Below are 18,736 nucleotides of genomic sequence, written 5' to 3' on the forward strand. Positions count from 1 at the left end.
CCTCTTCCCTCCCTCCGTCACATTCTCAACACCTGTTCAGGGAAGTGTAGATTGCTGGGTTGTCTTGTCATCATTCGGGATTTTCCTCCCCAGGTTCATTCAGAGCCCAGGTGAGAGGGCTGATGTTTCCTGGATGTAAGAGCCTGTCTCCGGGCAGTGACCCACCACCCCTGTCCTCTTAATTCAGCCCCTAGATCCAGTATGTCATGAGAGCAGTTAGGAGACAGCTCAAGCCAGCAATTGGTGTCACCATTTTTTAGTCTTTCCCATTAGCCCAAGATAGTTTTTTTTTTTGTTTTTGTTTTTGCCTGCTTTGTTTTCTTACATCAAGATCCCTCTTTATTGCAGGAAAACCTAATTAAAGTAATTCCTCTCCCTGTCATCTGCAACTCACATTTATGGGTAGGAAAGTGGCTGAGATGAACACATTTAAGGGACTGGGGGAGGGGCCTCAAGGAAGAACACCATATGTTGTGTGGCTCCATGTCTCAGTGTTGCAGTTCTCAGGGGGGTTTCCAGACAAGGCCACCTCGGTTGAGCTCTTTGGTCTTCAGGAGTGTGAGATGTAGGGATGCGTCTAGTTACGATGCTGCAGTGGAGATCCTATGAGACAGTGTGTGTGGAAGCTCCATTGTAACTGGATCATGGCACATAAACTCATGAGCTTTGTATGCTGGGCTGTGTGCCCCAGGGAAAGCATGCTTATTGGTGACTCTACCAAGTGGGAAAGGAGATTGTGATGATGGCTCAATTCTGTAGATGCAGCCTTGTCACCTGACTCCAAGAAACCTACCTGGCCTGCCTCATCACACTCCAGCTTTATGTACTTGAACAGGTAGTTCCTCTGTGATGGTGCCTCAGTTTCCTCTTCTACCAAGTGAGGGGATTGTGCAAGATTTCTAAGATCCTCTCTCTGCTGAATTTCAGAATCTATCTATCATTGACCAACTTCCAATTTACCCTCCACCTTGCCCCTGTTACCCTGCATTCTAGCCGTACTGCACCACAAGATGCTCCAGAAGCTTGCCGTGGCCTGCAGGTCACTGAGGATGCTTTTATCGTACCCCAAACTCTTCCAGTCTCACCACTCTTTCTACTGGTTACATCTTATTCACCCTCAGGTCTTTGCTTGAAAGCCATATTTTTCTAGGAAGCCTTCTCCCCACCTCCACCAAGCCAGGGGGAGGCTCATCTCCAGCATGTCTGTGGCTCTCTCACAGCCCTTACTATAGAAGAGTATAGCTCCCTGTTTAGGGAGGAGTATGTCTCTGCTGAATCAGAAGCTCCTTGAAGGATGGGGCTGTGTCCTGCTCTAATTGCATCTGAGTTCCTAACACAATGCCTGGCACATACAGACAAGCAATCAATATGTTTTTACCTGAACCATTTTTAAGAGGCTGTGCTGCTGCTCAAAACATGGCATCGTGCCAGCATAGATCTCCCTCCCAGGAGGCAGGTGGTGGGCAAACTTGTAGTGCTCGCTGACAAATTGACTCTGTTTCTAAATGATGGTCATTCCACTTTCCAAAATACCCAGCTATCTCCCAGGGGGTGGAATTGGCCTCTCTCTGTGCCTTGTCCTCTTACGTATCCCCAAAGCCATCCTTTATCTTTAGAACGAGCTGGGAACCGTGTGGACTTGCCCATTTGTTCCTTTTTTGAAGCATAACGTTAACACTCCCCCAAGCATGCACATCCCATTTTAGATGCATTCTGGCAAGCCGATTTCCTGTTCCCATTCAGTCAATCATCTTCCATCCTTGGCAGGAAGGAGAACACACAGCTATGCCTGTGCCAACCCCAACATATTTCTAATTCCATCATGGCTGGGTCTGTGCTGCCTATGCCATAGGATTTTCAGATGCTTTTAAAAAATCGTGTGTATGAGTGTTTCACAGCCAGGACTCAGAATGCACAGGCTGAGCTAGGACTGCAGTGTGGCTGAGCTCGCATTTGTGAATCAGTCATAGCCCATGACCTTTACTTAAGGACCGAAGTCCTGTGTCATAGTAGGAAAGACACCGCATGAGAGAGGTACTGCCTGGGTACCAAACATTGTGGCATGATGACTTAAGAGTGAAATGGAGCCAAGGACAACATCTAGCCCAGAGTGAGGTCATGAGAGTCAGCCACGTGTTTCTAGTCCATTCTTTATATGTTGCAATAGGGAACAAAGAGTATTTGCACAGGGGTGGGCCAGTAGCACTTAGTATTGGCAATGATCCATTTATCCATTTCAAACTCTTATGATGCTATGAAAACTAACTCTCCTTCTGATGTTCCTTTGACCACAGGCAAGTATAGATCCACTTCTTGAGGACTTTGATGTATATCTGAGGGCTGTGTGTGTGTGTGCATATGTGTTGAAACCTCCTTTGTCTACTCTGAGTTCCTTAGCTTAGTTTGAAGTTTCAGTAGGTGCCTCCCTGGACTTACAACCTAACTCCTTTCTTGTCATTTATTATCTGCTAAAATCTATCATGTCCTTTCTGCTATGTCAAGAGTGATTTTGACCCTTACCCTTCTTTCTCCACGCTCTGATATTTTTCTTTCATTTCTTTTTGGAACATAAATTTGATTTCCCATTTGCACGGTCCAGCATGAACCTGAGGGTAATTACTCTAATTTGCAGCTGCATCGAGAAGGCAAAGACTGGAGCAACCATTCCACTCGGCTTAAACTCTCCTCCATCAGGCCCCTCTCCTCAAAATGCCATTCCTTATCAAAATGACTTCAGTGTCAAGTAGGAGCTGCACTAAAAATTAATTTAAGTTTCCGTTTACTTTTCTGATAGCTGTAAAAATCTGTTCTAAAAGGATAGCGGCATTTTTTTCCCTACCGTTTCTCTGTAGCCTATGTTAATTTTGCTCTTTTCTTGCCACCCAATTTTGTTCTCTTCAGTCCTGTTCTCAGCTGGATCCTGGTGTTTCACTCCACATATTGAACAAGCAAAGCAATAATACGTTATGATTAATAAGTGGCTTGACAGGCAGGAAAAAAGAAAATCTTATTCACTGCATCAGTGGTGCTATGCAAATGTACTGTTTTTGAAAAATGCATTTAGTCAGCAGGGTGGTTTTTGTCCAGATCCTTGGCCCTTTGCTCTCCACTTCAGCTGGATGTTCCGTTTCCTTCACCTGCAAATTTCAGGCTTGCAGGGCATGGGGGCATGGGTTCCGAGGATGCTTACAACCTTGCCAAACCTTGGGAACTCATTTTTGGAGGACAAATCCCTCATTACATAAGATATATTAATACACATCCAAATCCCACTTGCAATGCAATTTTGTTTAACTCTCTAAGAATTTAGACTTGAGTTGCATTTGACCCATTGATATAACTAAGTCCTCCTGTGCCACTGACCTTCTCCTGCGTCTGTACGGGTGTGACTCATGCAACTTACAGCAGTGCTATGATCTAGGCACTCTTATTATCCAGATCATTTTGTAGTTTTTTGACTTCTATTGCATATCTGTTTCTCTTAGGAGGTTTTATTTGCATGACTTGGAATAATAAATTTTTTTTTCCAGATCTCAAGAAGTTTTTCTCCTTCGGAAAGCTCACAGGCTCTGGATCTGCCTTCTCTAATGTGGTAGCCACAAACCATCTGTGGCCATAAAACACTTAAAATGTGGCTAGCCCAAGCTGTGCTTTGAGTGTAAAATACACCCTAGATTTCAGGCTTAGAAGAGGGAAAAAAAGGAATGTGAAATATCTCATTATTATCTTTTTATATTGACTACATGTTAATACAATAATGACGATATTTTGGCTGGGCTAAATAAAATATATTATTACAATTAATTTTAACTTTGGTTTGTGTGTGTTTTTTACTTTTTAATGAGATTACTAGAAACTTTTAAATTGCATACGCAATTCGCATTATATTTCTGCTGGACAGCATTGCTCTAGATTGCACAGGAAAGGATGTGGGGTTAAAATGGCCCTGGATGACTCCTGACTTCACTGGAAGTACGTCAGTGTCCCAAGGGAGGTTTCATCAATATTCATCCACACAGCAGACATTTATTGAGGGTCTGTGCTATGCCAGACATTAGGCAAAATGCTAGAGATAGGGAGGGAGCAGGATAAACAGAGTTTCCACCCAGGGCCTCTGCATCAGGGCACCTAGCCACAGCACACACATGGGCTGCAGTCCAGGATATGCCTAGCCACTAAGCTTGAGATTGCGTGGGGATCCCTGATGCTGAGGAAGGGGTGGGCAGGAAGGAAAGAGCGCCTCCTAGAGACAGATCTACACTGTAGAAATAAACAGTAAGACTTTGGGGGTTGCACATTGAAAAAGTGAAGAAACTACTCATTTCTCTAGGCCCTCTGCTTGGCACATGGAAAGCTGGTGATAATTGTACACTGAGTACTCACGTCAGGCCCAGCAGAGTCTAAAGGGACCGGGGCAGGGTTGCTGCCCTTGAAGGAAATGGTTCCTTTTTCTCATTCACACAGAAGGGCTGTCTCTCTCCCAGCTGTGCTTTTTGAGGGTTGCATGTATACTTTGAAAAAGAGCCTCTTATTCCTCACCAGCCCTGTCTGTACCTTTACAGAGCAGGGGCATTGAAAGTCCTGGATACCTGCATTGTCTCTGGACTCCACACCTAATGCCCTGACCCTTTGCCTAGATTCTTTTTTTTGTTTTGTTTTTTTTTTTTTTTTTTGAGATGGAGTCTCACTCTGTCACCCAGGCTGGAGTGCAGTGGTGTGATCTTGGCTCACTACAACCTCCACCTCCTGGGTTCAAGTGATTCTCCTGCCTCAGCCTCCTGGGTAGCTGGGACTACAGCTGCATACTACCACGCCCAGCTAATTTTTGTATTTTCAGTAGAGACGGGCTTTCACCATATTGGTCAGGCTAGTCTTGAACTCCTGACCTGGAGATCCGCCCGCCTCGGCCTCCCAAAGTGCTGGGATTACAGATGAAAGCCACCATGCTCAGCCCCTTTGCTTAGATTCTAACCTCTGGACTGAATTGCTGAGACCGCCAGCTTCCGGGCTTAGAGGGTCTGCTGCAGCTTTGCCGTATCTGACCACTGACTTCTGACCCAAGGCTGGGTCTGACCTTACCGACTGGCTGTCCACATCAGGCAGGCCAGCAAGGTTTCTTCTCTGTCCTCTTCCCACTTATTTGCTGTCTTCCTGACTCCCTCTGCTAGAAGGTGAGCTCCTGATCTGGTGTGTTCATCCGTGTATCTGCAGTGCTGAGGACGCTGCTAGCTCAGGCTGGATGCTGTGTGACCATATGGTAGTGAGGACAAGCCCCTCGCCGTTATATCGACGAGGAGCTGCCTGCATACCTCCCATTCCCCTTCAGCCACTGTGTGTTGTCAACAGTCTTGATTCCAAGATGTGATGTCCTGGCTTTAAGGAGAAAGAACTTTGTTGGGAGGGTGGCAGACACTCTCACCCACAGGGACCCTCACCCTTGTACGATCACTTCTCCTTTCAGTGTAGGGGGAACCTGTGACTCTGATAAGATGTCACTCCTGTGATTGTGTTACCTTACGTGGAAAAAGGGAGATGGATGGAGTGGGCCTGGTGTAATCACATGAGTCCTTTCAAAGCAGGAAGTTGTCTTGGCGGGTAGCAGAAGAAGTCAGAGACCTTGGAGGCATGAGAGAGTGCAGTCTTGGCACTGATGACTAGGCTGGCTGTGCTGCTTGTTCCTGCCATGCCCTTTGCCTTGGTTTTGTCTCCTGACCTTTTCCAAGCTGCCACACTCTTTACTGGATCTCAGCCCCCAGCCCTGTGCCTGATACATAGAAAGCTCTAGATAACTGTTCACTGAGTGCTGATGTCAGCCCCAGCAGAGTTCAAAGTGCTGTGTGGGAGAAAGGCAGTCTTGCCTGTCACTAACTGCATCCCTGGCTTTGATGGGCAAAGACTTTGCCCAAGCGTCTAAAGTGACACATCATTCCCCTGCTCATTAGAGATGAGGATTTTCTTCACTTTTTCAGTTGCACCCTCCAAAGTCTTCCTGTTTATTTCTACAGTGTAGATTTGTCTGTAGGAGGTGCTCCTTCCTTCCTGCCCACCCCTTCCTCAGCATTGGGGATCCCCATGCAATTTCAAGGCTGGGCAAGTCAGGGGACAGCAGTAAAGTCACTCGTTTCTTGGTTCTTTCTCTGGCGTAAAAGCTATACAATCCCTGTCTTGTAGGGAGTTGGGGCTGACAGAGAACAGAGATGTTCAGTGGCAAATACCCTGCCAACCCTGTGATGTCCAGCAAAAGGATGACTGGGTGGCAAAAGCCAGTGTCACACCACATTCTCAGCTGAGTTCTCCAAATTCTGCCTTTACACAGGTAGTGACATATAAAGCAATTTCCCTGAAAAATGCAGGCCCACCATTAGCCCAGGCCCTGAGGTCTGACAGAGAAGGAAGGTGACTGGAGACGTCATTTATTACATCCTTCCCATGTGCTTGGTATTTTTCCAAGAACTTCCATGTTTGAGTTGATTATCCTGTTTTACGGAAAAGGAAACTGACACTTAGAGAGGTTGAGTCACTTTCCCTGAATTGCACGGCTGAAAAAATGAAAGAGCTGGACAAACACCCAAGTGTTCTGACTGCAGAGTATAAGCTCCTTCCTGACCACAGTGCTGGGGTGTCTGAGCTCTGTCCAAGCTCCATGACCTTGGAAAACCATTGAGCCTTCCTGAACTCGGTTTCTTGTCCTGTTCTATGAGGATTTGCATGCAGACTCAATGACATTATTAATGCCAGGGGCTTTGCATGGTGGAAACTTTTGAACAGCAGGAGAGCAAAGACGCCAGTGGGGCATCTACTGACCAGTGCCTGTGTGTGGCCGTCTGAAATTAAGGGGCGTTTTTGCCTGGAATCTGCCCCCTTGTTCGGATAGGAAGGGGAAACCTCAGCGGTGGTTTTGGTGGAGGCCACAAACCGGCAGCAAACGTCCAGGGGAGGGCACTCTTCTCTCGCGGCTCAATGAATCCTCCGAGGCCTTGCAGTGCAGCTTTTAAGAGGTGCAGTCAGCCTTTTAGAAACACTGAGCCCCAGGCAAGCCATGGCAGTGGCAAAGCTGCATGGGAAGCATCCCTGGACCGATGCGGTGCCTGGTTCTTCAGGGCCACAGCAGCAGCCGGCCCCATTATTTTCAGGCTACCCAGACAGTGCGTGTGGGTGACCGAATGTATCATGTTTCAGCTGCTGTGTGGGGGGCCGGCGTTGGGGATCAGCGCACTTTTGAGGCAAGACTTTGATTTTCCTCAGGGCTCTCTTTTAACCCTGGGGATCCCTGGGGAGGCAGGATGTGGCTCTGGTGATTTCCAGAATCAGGAAGGAAGTGGTTTAGGTGTTTGAAGCCACACTCTGCTCTCCAGCCTGGAACTCTCTCGAGCTCCCTATTTCAGGCATCCAGATTGTGTCCTCTCTTTGCCCACCCCACCCTCGATGCCCCCCATATCCTCCATATCTGGGCCGACTGCCCACATATCACTCTGTATTCGAAAAGCCTTTCCTTCTTCCTCCCTTCCTTCTGCATCCCCCCATTCACCATTAACAATGATAACGGTTTGATAGATTACTCTTTTCACATATCAGGTTGGAAAACTGATTAGATGGAAACTTTCAATACCTTGATCTCTAAAAGTGATGACACAGTGTCATTCTAGACACAGTGTCAGTATATTTTCTAATCTAATATTCATTGCAAGCTTGCTGTGTACTAGAAATGCTGAGCCCTCTAAGTCCATCGCCACAATGATTCCATAAGGCAAGTGCTGCTACCATTCCCATTTATAAATGACACAACTACAACCACGGAGGGTACATTTTCCCAGAGAGGGTAAATTGGTTCACTTACCTAGTATTTGGAGGTGCTAAGTCTCTGACCCAAGTCTATTGTGTACAAACCCCACGTTCTTAGCCACTGCTCCTGTGCTGGCTCTGTTGCTGTCTGCCTTAGTCAGCCCAGGCTGCCATAACGAAGTCCCACAGACTGAGTGGGTTAAAGAGCAGACACTGATCTTCCACAGGTCTGGAGGCTGGAAGTCCAAGAGCAAGGTACCTGCAGATTCACTTCCTGGTGAGGGCTCTCTTCCTGACTTGCAGACAGCCACCTTCTCACTGTGGCCTCACATGGTGGAGATACAACAGTGTCTCTCATTTCTTATAAAGCCACCAATCCCATCATGAGAACCCTACCCTCGTGACCTCATCTAACCCTCCTGATATGATTTGGCTGTGTCCCCACCCAAATCTCATCTTGAATTCCCACGTGTTGTGGGAGGGACCCAGTGGGAGGTAATTGAATCATGGGGGTAGATCTTTCCTATGCTGTTCTCATGATAGTGAATAAGTCTTATGAGATCTAATGGTTTCAAAAAGGGGACTTTCCCTGCACAAGCTTCTTCTCTTTGCTGCTGTGTGAGTCGTGCCGTTTACTTTCCACCATGATTGTGAGGCCTCCTCAGCCACATGGAAATGTAAGTCCATTAAAACCTCCTTTACTTCCCAGTCTCAGGCATGTCTTTATCAGCACCATGAAAATGGATTAATATAGTAAATTGGTACCAGTGGAGTGGGGTGCCACTGAAACGATACCCAAAAATGTGGACACAACTTTGGAATTGAGTAAGAGGCAGGGGTTGGAACAATTTGGAGGGCTCAGAAGAAGACAGGAAAATGTGGAAAATTTGGAACTTCCTAGAGACTTGTTGAATGGCTTTGCCTGAAATGCTGATAGCGATATAGACAATAAAGTCCAGACTGAGGTGGTCTCAGATGGAAATGAGGACCTTGTTGGGAACTGGAGCAAAGGGAACACTTGTTGTGTTTTAGCAAAGATTCTGGCAGCATTTTGCCCCTAGAGATTTGTGGAACTTTGAACTTGAGAGAAATGATTTAGGGTATCTGGCAGAATAAATTTCTAAGCAGCAAAGTATTCAAGATGTGACTTGGGTGTTATTAAAGGCATTCAGTTTTATAAGGGAAGCAGAGCATAAAAGTTTGAAAAACCTGCATCCTGACAATGCAATAGAAAAGGAAATCCCATTTTCTGAGGAGAAATCTAAGCCGACTGAAGAAATTTGCGTAAGTAACAAGGAACCAATTCTTAATCCCCGAGACAATGGGGATAATGTCTCCAGGGCATGTCAGAGGTCTTCACAGCAGTCTCTTCCATCACAGGCCCAGAGGCCTAGGAGAAAAAAAGTGGTTTTGTGGGACAGGCCCAGGGTCCCCATGCTGTGTGCAGCCTAGGGATCTGGCACTTTCCATCCCAGCTGCTCCAGCCATGGCTGAAAGGGGCCAATGTAGAGCTTGGGTCATGGCTTCAGAGGGTGCAAGCCTCAAGCCATGGCAGCTTCCACATGGTGTTGAGCCTGCCAATGCACAAAAGTGAAGAGTTGAGGTTTGGTAACCTCTGCCTAGATTTCAGAGGACGTATGGAAACACCTGGATGTCTAGGCAGAAGTTTGCTGCAGGGGCAGGGTTTTCATGGAGAGCCTCTGCTGGGGCAGTGCAGAAGGGAAATATGGGGTCAGAGCCCCCACATGGAGTCCCTACTAGAACACTGCCTAGTGGAGCTGTGAGAAGAGGGCCACTGTCCTCCCGACCCCAGAATGGTAGATCCACCGACAGCTCCCACCGTGCACCTGGAAAAGCTGCAGACACTCAATGCCAGCCTGTGAATGCAGTCAACAGGGAGGCTGTACCCTGCAAAGCAACACGGGTGAGGTGCCCAAGACCATGAGAACCTACCTCTTTCATCAGTGTAACTTGGATATGAGACATGGAGTCAAATGAGATCATTTTGGAATTTTCAGATTTGACTGCCCTGCTGGATTTTGGACTTGCATGGGTCCTGTGGCCCCTTTGTTTTGGCCATTTTCTCCCATTTATAATGGCTGTATTTACCCAATGCCTGGATTGTGTCTAGGAAGTAACTAACTTGCTTTTGATTTTACAGACTCATAGGTGCAAGGGACTTGCTTTGTCTGGGATGAGACTTCGGACTGTGGATTTTTGAGTTAATGCTTGAAATGAGTTAAGACTTTGGGGAACTATTGGGAAGGCATGATTGGTTTTGATATGTGAGGACATGAGATTTGGGAGGGACCAGGGGTGGAATGATACGGTTCGACTGTGTCCCCATCCAAATCTCATCTTGAATTCTCATGTATTGTGGGAAGGATCCGGTGGGAGGTAGTTGAGTCATGGGGGCAGGTCTTCCCCATGCTTTTCTTGTGATAGTGAATCAGTCTCATGGGAACTGATGGTTTTAAAAAGGGGAATTTCCCGGCGCAAGCTTCTTCTCTTATCTGCTGCTGTGTGAGACATGCCTTTCACCTTCCACCACGATTGTGAGGCCTATCCATCTACGTCGAACTGTAAGTTCATTAAAACCTTTTTTTCTTCCTGATCTCAAGTGTGTCTTTATCAGCAGTGTGAACATGTACTAATACACCTCCCAAAGGCCCCACCTCCAAATACCATCACACTGGGGGTTGGGTCAGCAGATCTGAAATCAGGGGGTGGGGAGGTAAGAGGAAAGATGGGCCCCTTCTAAAGACAGGCATGACCCAGGTCTGAATCCCAGATCTACCAGTTAGTGATGGGGTGAGGCTGGCCATGTCACTTAGCCTCTCTGATCTTCTCTGTCCTCCCCGAGCAAGTAAGACTGGTGATGATGGTGTGTGCCTCACACTGTAAGGGGTTCTTGTTGCAGGTAAATCACGGACCATTGCCTGGCTCATGCTGAGGACTGAAATGTTAGCTCGTGAACTACCCACATGAGAAGGCCCAGTCTGGTTTCATTGGTCAGGTGGATGGTGCTAATGATTCATCATTGATGAGCAGCCTTTGCTATTTACGGAAAGGTTTCCCACATGTGAGCTCAGCTGCAGTGGCATTGCTCACTCTTCTGCTGCTGCTAACCCCAGGGTCCAGGGGACTTGAGACCAGGGCATTGCATGGGGCAGCTGTGTGGTGGGGTCACCATTGGAAAACCCAGCTTTGGAGGACAGCTCACAGGTGACCACATTCTCCTTTGTGGTTTGTCGAAGAATGGTGAAAAGGCAAGATTTAGATTCAAATCCAACTAGTTTCCAGTATTCCTACCTACCAGGTTCTGGATTCTGTGCTACATGCTTTATTCACTCATAACATGTTATTTAATCCTTTTAGGGAGAAACAAATCTATCAGTAGGGCCAAGGCTCCAGAGGGTTTTCAAAACAAAATAGATCAAACCCTACCATCAGGCAGGAACATGTTATCCCTTCTTCCCCCATCGCCTTTTCATCATCAGGGATTTGATAGTTATTTTCAAGATAAGATCATTTGAAGGCCTAGATGCCGGCCTGCATCCATCTCTTTTACTCCTTTCTTTGTCTTGCTCAGTGAGTCTCAAATTTTGGAGTGTATAAAATTTAACGTACAGTCCAGAAAAAAAAAAAACAAAACAAAACCTAAGGCCAGGGCACTGTATAGGCAATGGAAACCATGTCATGGGATAATTTTTGCCTTACATGCTGACCACAGATACAAACCCTTTCTTTGAAACAGAACATCATGAGGATGTTCACCTAGGAGATCTCAGAATTGATCTGGTTGAATCTCCCCATTTTACAGATGGGAAGACTGGGTGTCAGAAGAACCAACTGGACCATGGTGGATTCTAACACTCATTAGGGATAGAGCCAGGAATGTTTTAGTGGAACTGGGTTGTCTGCTGACCAAACATCTGAGCTGTAATTTGACTAAAAACTGCCAAGGGTTTTAAAAGAATGCGACAGATTAGTTTCCTGACTTCTCTCACCAGATTGTCAGGAAAACAGTTGGTTCCAGATTTGCCAGGATATCCAGAGAGGTTGCCCTGGCTGGGTAGCCTTAGAAAGCCTGTCACTGTCAAAAACAAACAAACAAACAAAAAACCCTTTGCTAAAGCCAGGATTCTGAATCTTTTTCAGAGACAAACACTAGGTAAGATGAGTCACCAATGAAAAACAGTCAGCTCTAACACTTTTTTTTTTTTTTTTTTTTTTTTTTTTAATCTTCTTTCCTGCATGCTATCTATGGGTTTTCATGATGGGAAGGCCAGGCAGTCCATGGGTCTGTAGGGGAGCAGGCAGATTTTTTCCTTACTGGAGAGGCAGAGAGCCTTTTCTTCCCATCCTTAGACTTTTATCAGGACTCATAAGCTCAGCCCAGAAGTTCTGGGCAGATAAGAGACTTAAGTCAATTGTGTTAGGGCAATTATTTTTCCTGCTTAGATAGTTCACTGTTGGATGCTAAGGGGCAGCAAGGGTTTGCAGCTGCTCAGGTGTGTCTGTGCCATCTTTTTGTCTTCAGGGTTACCACAATTGGAGCAAATGTTAGAACTCCTCTAGTGTCTCCAGTCCATTGCCCTCCGGGATGAGTCTTTTTCCATCTTCCACTTGGCTCACCTTAGACCACCATCAACTCAGCCTTCTTTTTATTAGCTAGTAACAGACGAGGGCTAGAGCAATTTACTGATCAGATAGATTAACTCTTTAGCGAGGGAGAGTCCAACCCAGGGTGGGACGTGCTGCAAAGTCTGTCTATAAATGTCTCAATAGCTGACACTCAAGGCAAACATTCCTCTTGGGAAGATAAGAAGGACTCTCAGGCCAAATAACACTGCGTACATCTGTCTCATGTCACAAGACTTAGTACTGTACTAAGCTGGTTACTGGTCCCTTGCTAATAATAACAAGGACAATAATAATTGTTAACATTTAGCAGGTCTTTGCCAGGTGCCAGGCACTGTTCTAAGGGCTTTATGTGTATGATCCAATTTAATCTTCACAGCAGCCCTATTTAGCATGAAAAAGTAGGATGCCCATTTCAGATATGAGGAAACTGAGGCACAGATGGGATAAGTACCTTGTTCACACTCCGCTAGACTAGGACATACAGGAGACGGACCATAAGGACATGCGGTTTTCCTGTGTATATTGTATTCATCCGTTCTTGCATTGCTATAAAAAAATATCTGACACTGGGTAATTTACATAGAAAAGAGGTTTAATTGGCTCATGGTTCTGCAGGCTGTACAGGAAGCATGATGCTGGCATCTGCTTGGCTTCTGGGGAGGCCTCAGGAAACTTATAATCATGGCAGAAGGCAAAGAGGAACGGCATCTCACATGGGCAGAGAAGGAGCAAGAGAGAGGGGGAGGTGCCATGCACTTTTTTAAACAACCAGTTCACGTGAGAACTCATTCACTATCATGAGAACAGCACCAAAGGGATGGTGCTAAACCATTCATGAGAAAACACCCCCATGATCAAATCACCTCCCACCAGGCCCCACCTCCAACACTGGGGACTACAGTTGAACATAAGATTTGGGTGGGGACACAGATCCAAACCATATCACATATCTAGTTTTATTCCAAGGGTTTGGGTTTCATCTTACCTCAAGGTTAGGTTTAGCATCAGTAGATTGTAGATGCCCATCTTCCTTCACTGGGCCCAGAGGTACCTGGTCCAAATATAACCGACTTTGAATTCTTAGGGAAGGATACTTCAGTGGATTGTGAAACCTAAAGGAAGTAGGGAGGGAAGATTCTTTGGAGGGGATTGGCAGTGTTCTCAGGACAGTGGACATGTGCTGTCTCTGGCTTCTGGTACCCATGCATCCTTCTGCTGCTAACTGTGTCTGACCTTGCTTTCTCCCGCCCCCTGTCTGTGTGCCCTGGGAGGGACTTCACCTCTGACTTAGGGAGCATTTGACTTAGGTTTTAGCTAATCAGAGAATCATATATTTTTACTAGAGTGATTGAGTCAAGGATGGGCATACGAGCCAAAGAGAGCAGAGCAAGAGCCCCAGATGGGCAGTCTGGCAAAGGAGCTCTGTGCTCTTCTACTAGTCCACAGCCTATGATGGTGTCTAGTCTGGAACTGTGGCAGCCATCTTGGCACCATGAGGCAAGAGCTGACTGAGGATATTGCCCAACTCAGAGGAAGCAGAGGTGAGAGAAGGAGAGGGAGAACCCCACAAGTCAAGCTGTGACTACCGTGGATATTTGAGTCTGCTCACCCATGTTGCTTCATCAAGGAGTTTTAATTGATATAGCCTATCATATATGAGTATAGTTTTATTAGCAGGCATCTAGAAGATGGTTAACCAGGGAAAGGTGTGGTATGCAAACCTTCCCTTAGAAACCTCTTCTGTTGGTCAGCTAACTCTTCACTATGGTGAATGAAATCCCATATTCTGGTTTACCATATACCAACCTGAAGCGCAAGGAGCAATAATTCCACAAGAATTACTTCCATAGAAGCGGGCGTTCATTTACAGGAGGAAAATCAGGCACAGAGAAATTATGTAAAGTATCCACAGTTATACAGTTAGGAATTGGAAGAACCCAGATTCCAATGCAGGCAATCTGGATCATGAATCCAAGCTTTTAATCACTATGCCTAATAAACACTTTTAAAAATTAAAAATATTTATTGAGGACCTACTATGGGTCCAATGTGGAATACATCCATGAATAAGATGCCCAAAGATCCCTCCCTCATGATGTGAGCACTCAAATGCTTATATATGTGTGTGAAAATGTAGAAAATAAAGAATAAAAATAGCAAGTAATGTTAGAAGGTGGTAAGTTCTGTGAAAAAGAACTAACACACAAGCTAAGGGAGATCAGGGTAGAGGGTTCCAGTTTTCAATAGGGAGGTGAGAATCAGCCTCTTTGAGAAGTTGACTTGGAAGAGGCGAGGGAGTTCCAGGAATATCTGAGCAAAGAACATTCCAGATGCAGGAAATAGCCGGTGCAAGGCCCAGAGGCAGAAGGTGCCTGGTGTACTCAAGCAGCAGCAGGGAAGTCAGCATGGTTGGAACCGAGTGTGTAGAACACAGTAGAAGATGAGGCTGGAGAAGTAATTCCAGATCTCAGAAAAGACTGGTCCCTGCAGGATTCTGAGCAAAGGAGAGACATGATCTGGCCGTGGCTGTGGAAGAGCCAGCTGTCAGTGGGTGTAGATGGGAAGTGTTGGCACAGGGAGACCCGGGTGAGAGATGAGGAAAGCTGGGTGTCAGCAGTGGAGGGGGTAAGAGGTGGTCAGATTCTGAATATGTTTCAAAGAAGAAATAAAAGAATTTGTAATAATTTTAGATGTGCAGCAGAAAGTGAGGCATCAGAGATAACTGTAAAGGGTTTGAGCAAAACTTGAGTAATGCAATAAAACCCAATTCTTCTTTGAACTTCACTCCTGTGGCCAAGGAATCAATAACCTCTTCTGCCTGGGGCCACTTTTGGCTCTGTTTTATCCAGAAGTGCCTCCTTGAAGGAGCACACTGCTTTTTGACAGAGAGTTCCTATGTGAACCATCCCATTTCATTCCCATCACAATCCTGTGGGATTCTACTACCATGTCATAACCAGGGAAACTGAGATTCAATGAGATAGTTGTTCACCTGACCCAGCTCACATAGTTGATGAGCTGATGTTCTCTATTCTGTTACAGTAGAAGAATATGCTGTTGTTATTAAGCCACAGTAGAAGCAATTGCCTCCTGGTTATAAAGTAGCTAATTGCACCTACCAGATCATTTTCATCATCCATGTAGTCTATTGGTTTTAAGCTGTGAGCATGGAAGCAGATTGTTCTTCGGAAGGCTTATCTGTAAATACATTCTTTCCATTTGCTGTAGATTTCTACCACATCGCACTTAAGATCTAACATTTTTGTCCTTGTTTTTGGACAAAAAGGTACCTGTATTATGCTCTACTAGATTAAAACACCTACCTTGGTTTCTGTTATTGTTTGTTTTTTGTTTTGGCTACTGCTCTGTGACATACTTCTTTTACCCTACTTTGTAGGGAGTAACTTGATAAGCAAGACGATATTTGATAGCAAAGCTGAGGAATGGGGAGTTGGCAGAGATGATTTTAAAATCCAGAAAAGATGTAAAAATTATGTGGGAATGTAAATAATAGATCAAACCAGCTGTTGTCTGGAATTTCCACCAATATCTTGATGTCGCTACTTGGGCAGCCAGAGTCTCTTCCTGCTGGGACAATTCCATGGTTGTGTTTTCATGGCCATTTTCCTGTAGAGGCTGAAGCTCCACTCCTCTGCATTCTGCCTGCTTTTCGAGTGCATAAAATGAAACACACAGAGGCATGACTTTTTTTTTTTTTTAAGCTGCATTCATGCTGTGTTGAGGTCAAAGATTTTAACCAAGTCAAGCAATGTGGATGTTGAGGCTTCAGGGAGATGGTTGTCTCCAACAGAAGTCAGCCTTGTTGATGAGTATGTACCTTCTGCTGCATCTTCTGCAGGACCATTCCCTCCCAGCATCTCCGTGACTCCAGTTTTCCCCGTTGGAAATGAGTGCTGTGTTGCAGAGAAGAGAATCACTCCGAGCAGGTGTGTAGTCAGAGGAATTTTTAAGCAAGAATTCCAAACACAGAGAAGAGGAGAGGCAACAGGAGAGGCAAGGATGGAAAGGTGAAGGAGCTTTCTGCTTCTCCTTATGAAATAAATAGGCATTTCTAATAGAGTAAACCATTTCATGCCTGGATGGGCGCAATCACCCGCAAATGGGACGGTAGCCTCCCTTCAAGTTCTCCTTCTTCCTGGCTATTCTGTTTCTCTCAGATCAATCTTCCCAAATGACTTCTGAGGTGTCCTCCCTCACTGAAAGCTCCCAGTTGGGCCTGTATTATCTATGGGTCAAACACACACACCCCTGGTCTCAGTGGTCAAGGACGGAAAGTGATGGAATCCAACCTAAACCCATCCATGCTGCCACCCTCTCCTGGGGCCTTTTCTTCACCAGCTCCCAAGTGGCCCAGGCTTCTCCCTTCATCTCTCAGTCATGACCAATGTGTGGCTGGCCCCTCAGAGGCTCCTTCCCAGTGGGAGCCCTCCCCATTCATTCTGACCCAGGCAAGGGTCTACCTTTCTGTGATGACTTTCCCCCCATTTGCAAGATGCATTTCACATGTAACTCTGTTCCTTTCTTATATCATAAATATCTTACGTAAATATTTTTGTAGTGCACAACCACAATTTCAACATTTGGTGTCACCTGTTTTGCTTTGCCTCACATTGTTTCCTTGGAGCACGTTCACTAAGGTGAAATGACCTTCCGAAGACTGAGCAAAACATGGGACGCTTCACAAATTGGGGTGTCATTCTTACACAGGGGCTGTGCTAATCTTCTGTGTACCATTCTCATTTTAATATGTGCTGCTGAAGCAAGCCCCTATGATGACACTTTTACCATGCCACCCGTCCCTGCCTAGCCACTGGCTCTCTCTAGCCTCACACAACCTGGCACCTAATCAGACACTGTTTTATTTGAGTTCAGTGTCATCGTCTTAACCACAATCCAGGCTTGTTAAAGTCAGGGATCTTGCATTCAGCTTCATTGTTAATATCACATCAGTTATCACCATCCTCAGCACATAATAGATACCGGTGAAACCCACATTTTGACTTAAACTCACAGAGAAAAAGAAGGGAAGATCTTTTCTTATTTATCGTTTAAGCTCTCTGGAAAAGGACATCTTGGTATATTCACCGATGGTCTCTCTGAGTTCCCGAAGTCCCATCAGTCCCCTCAAGGGTGCTGGCGATGTTTGGTGTGGACAGTGCCTCTGAGGCCCGCCCTCTTGCAGGATATTTACTTGTTCATTCATTCATTCTTCCATTCATAAAGTGTGCACAGAGCACCTGCTCTGTTCTTGGCATGGAGATGTGGTTCGGAAAGAGACAAAATCCAGCTTTCACACGGAGCTCGTGGTCAGTCTCCTGTTGGGGGTTAGCACTGGGGAGGGGAGAGAGGGAGACACAGCAAACAAGTAAGTGAATCAATAAGGGCTTCCCATTGAGACGCGGCTCTGAGGGAAATGAAACACATATTGCAGTAGCGAGTGGATGGGGTAATGGGTGGCCGTGGTGAGGCCTCAATAACAAGATCAGATTCCACAGGCGTGTGAGACTAGTCTCCCAGGAAGAGGGAACAGCAGGTGCCAAAACTGGAAGGCAGGTCTTCTCTGTCTCAGCGCTATTGACATTTGGGGCTGGAGAATCCTCTCTTGTGGAGGGGCATCCTGTGCTCTGTGAGACGTTTGGCAGCTTCTCTGGCCTCTACCCACTGGTCGTCGGGAGCACCATCCTCCCCCTGCCCCGTCCCGATTGTGACTATCAAAAATGTATTTTCTGACCCATCAAAAATGTGTGGCAGTGGGGCTTGTGGGTCAATGGTGGCCCCCAGAAAGATGTGTCCATGTCCTAGCCGAACATTCCCGGGGACCTGTGATGGTGACCTTGATTGGAAAAAGGATCTATGCAGAGGTAATTTAAAAGGGTCTCAAGGTGAAATCACCCTGGATCATCCAGATGGGCTGAAATCCAGTGACACGTGGAGACAGAGAGGGGAAGATAGAGATACAGAAGACAAGGCAATGTGAAGACAGAGGCAGAGAGCTGGGGACTCTGCCACAGGGAAAGCCAAAGCCACCAGAAGCTGGGAGGGTCTGTGGTTCCCTGGAACCTTTTGGGGGAGTGGGGCCCGGCTGACACCTTAGTTTTCAACTCCAGCCTTAACTGGAAGATAGTAAATTTCTGTTAAGTCACCCAGTTTGGGGTGACTTCTTACAGCAGCCACAGGAAAGGAATACAGGGGAAAAAAGCATCCATGGAAGAAACATTAGCCTCAGGTGACAAAGATCAGGGCAGGTTCCAGGAACCATTACCCTCAGGCAACAAGGATCAGGGCA

At 46.1% G+C, this 18,736-nt stretch overlaps 1 protein-coding gene and 1 non-coding gene across 4 annotated transcripts in view; one reads left to right on the top strand and one right to left on the bottom strand.

Annotated features, from left to right (window-relative positions):
* KAZN (kazrin, periplakin interacting protein) overlaps window positions 1–18,736 on the top strand; it is a 1,229,956-nt gene that overhangs the window by 209,183 nt on the left and 1,002,037 nt on the right. The gene's annotated exons all lie outside the window — the stretch shown is intronic.
* Window positions 17,113–17,215, bottom strand: LOC126944755 (U6 spliceosomal RNA). Its single transcript, XR_007722166.1, has one exon. It is a non-coding gene; the product is annotated as a U6 spliceosomal RNA (small nuclear RNA).

This window comes from Macaca thibetana, chromosome 1 (assembly GCF_024542745.1).
Source record: "Macaca thibetana thibetana isolate TM-01 chromosome 1, ASM2454274v1, whole genome shotgun sequence".
NCBI lineage: Eukaryota > Metazoa > Chordata > Mammalia > Primates > Cercopithecidae > Macaca > Macaca thibetana.